The sequence below is a fragment of the Triticum urartu genome, chromosome 5A, assembly GCF_056163025.1.
Source record: "Triticum urartu cultivar PI428250 chromosome 5A, HENAU_Tu73, whole genome shotgun sequence".
In the NCBI taxonomy this organism is placed as follows: Eukaryota; Viridiplantae; Streptophyta; class Magnoliopsida; order Poales; family Poaceae; genus Triticum; species Triticum urartu.
In genome coordinates this window covers 113,363,893-113,366,460 of record NC_141877.1, presented here as the reverse complement: position 1 = coordinate 113,366,460, position 2,568 = coordinate 113,363,893, and positions in this window count along the sequence as shown.

Here is a 2,568-nt window from a genome sequence, read left to right as displayed (position 1 = left end):
CGGAGCCGTCCCTCGCCGCAGCCGCTCGTCTCCCCGTCGCGTGGCCGTCCTCGTCCTCCCCCCCGATCGGCCTCCACGAGCCCGCGCTGCCGCCTGGACCTCGCCGCCTCGACCCCCCCGACGCCACCGTCGCCTTCCTCCTCGCCAGCGCCGTCGTCACGGACCACCTCAACCCCACGGCCGAGACCCTACGCCCCGCCGTGAGCTCCGGCCCCCTCCCTCTCTCCCATGGTTCTCTGACCGCGGCCTCGCGTGGCCCCGCTGCTCGCCTCGCCGCCGTTCAGTGCCCGCGCGGCCTCTGCCCCGCGACGCTGCGCTCCCCCTGCTCCGCCTCGCCGCCTGTTTCCCCTGCTGCCGCCCGCACGCGCTGCCCCTCCCCGCCGCTCCCCGCGCCCCACTCCGGTGCCGCTCGACGCTCCTCGCGTCCCTCCCGCGCCAGCCACCGGCGGCCGGCCTCGCCGCGGCCGCGGCCCCCCCTCGTTGGTCGCCACCCGGGTCCGCCCTCGCCTGCTCTCGCGGCTTCACGCCGGCGCGCCAGCACCCGCGCCCAATCGGGTGCACCCGCAAGGGCCATCGCCCGTTCGGGCTGTGCCCGTAACTCGCACACCCGCAAAGGCCCCTAGGGTCAATGACAAGAGGGCCCCGCCTCCAAAACGTTAAAAAAAGGGGATAAAAAAGGAATTTAAAATAATAATAATAATAATTAATTGATTACTTAATTAAATAACTAATTAGGACAAATAATTAACCTAATTAACCTCTGTTAGTTAATCTAATTAACTAATTAATGTAGTTAATTAGGTAGTTAGTTAGTCTGTCAATGACAGTGGGACCCACATGTCAGTTTGACTAGGTCAACTGACTAGCTGACTGCTGACATCACCCTGACATCATGCTGATGTCATAATTGCATTTTCTAACTAAATTAATTCTGTTAATTCTAAAAATGATTTAATTCTTTTAAAATTAATAGAAAATAAACCGTAGCTCAGATGGAAAAACTTTGTACATGAAAGTTGCTCAGAACGACGAGACGAATTCGGATACGCAGCCCGTTCGCCCGCCACGCGTCCCTAGCATAGTGAACCTGCAACATTTCACCTCCGGCTCCTCTGCCCGAAAACGCGAAACACCGGGGATACTTTCCCGGATGTCATCCCCCTTCACCGGTATCACCTACTACCGCGTTAGGGCACCTCTAACGTCGTTACTTGTCATGTCATGCATCACTATGCTTATGCTTGCTTATATATTTATTGTTTCTCCCCCCTCTTCTCTCGATAGACACCGAGACCGACGCCGCTGCTACCCAATACGACTACGGAGTTGACAACCCCTCTCTCTTGCCAGAGCAACCAGGCAAGCCCCCCCTTTGATCACCAGATATCGCCTACTCTTCTCTATACCGCTTGCATTAGAGTAGTGTAGCATGTTACTGCTTCCCGTTAATCCTATACTGATGCATAGCCTGTCCTTGCTACTACTGTTGTTACCTTTACCTGCAATCCTAATGCTTAGTATAGGATGCTAGTTTATCATCAGTGGCCCTACATCCTTGTCCGTCTGCCATGCTATACTATCGGGCCGTGATCACTCGGGAGTTGATCACGGGTATATACTATATACTTTATACATGATACATGTGGTGACTAAAGACGGGTCGTCTTGAGGAGCCCCCGCGACTGGAGTTTTGAGGCGGAGCGGCAGGGCAGGTTCCGACCACCTAGGAGAGAGGTGGGCCTGGCCCTGGTCAGCGTTCGCGGATACTTAACACGCTTAACGAGATCTGGGTATTTGATCTGAGTCTGGCCATTTGGTCTATACGCACTAACCATCTACGCGGGAGTAGTTATGGGTATCCCGGCGTCGTGGTATCAGCCGAAGCCTTCGTGACGTCAGCGACTGAGTGGCGCGCGCCGGATTGGACTGGAAGGCCACTAGGCTAGGTCTGCTTTCGGCCGCGTTCGCAACGTGCAGGTGTGCTAAGGGCGATGGGCCCAGACCCCTGGGCGCTTAGGTTTAGACCGGCGTGCTGACCTCTCTGTTGGTCTAGGTGGGGCTGCGACGTGTTGATCTTCCGAGGCCGGGCATGACCCAGGAAAGTGTGTCCGGCCAAATGGGATCGAGCGTGTTGGGGTATGTGGTGCACCCCTGCAGGGAAGTTAATCTATTCGAATAGCCGTGATCTTCGGTAACAGGACGATTTGGAGTTGTACCTTGACCTTATGACAACTAGAACCAGATACTTAATAAAACACACCCTTCCAAGTGCCAGATACAACCGGTGATCGCTCTCTCACAGGGCGACGAGGGGAGGATCATCGGGTAGGATTATGCTATGCGATGCTACTTGGAGGACTTCAGTCTACTCTCTTCTACATGCTGCAAGACGGAGGCTGCCAGAAGCGTAGTCTTCGAAAGGACTAGCTATCCCCCTCTTATTCCGGCTTTCTGCAGTCTAGTCCACATATAATAGCCTTATTCCAGTTGATACCAATGCATACATATGTAGTGTAGCTCCTTGCTTGCGAGTACTTTGGATGAGTACTCACGGTTGCTTTCTCCCTC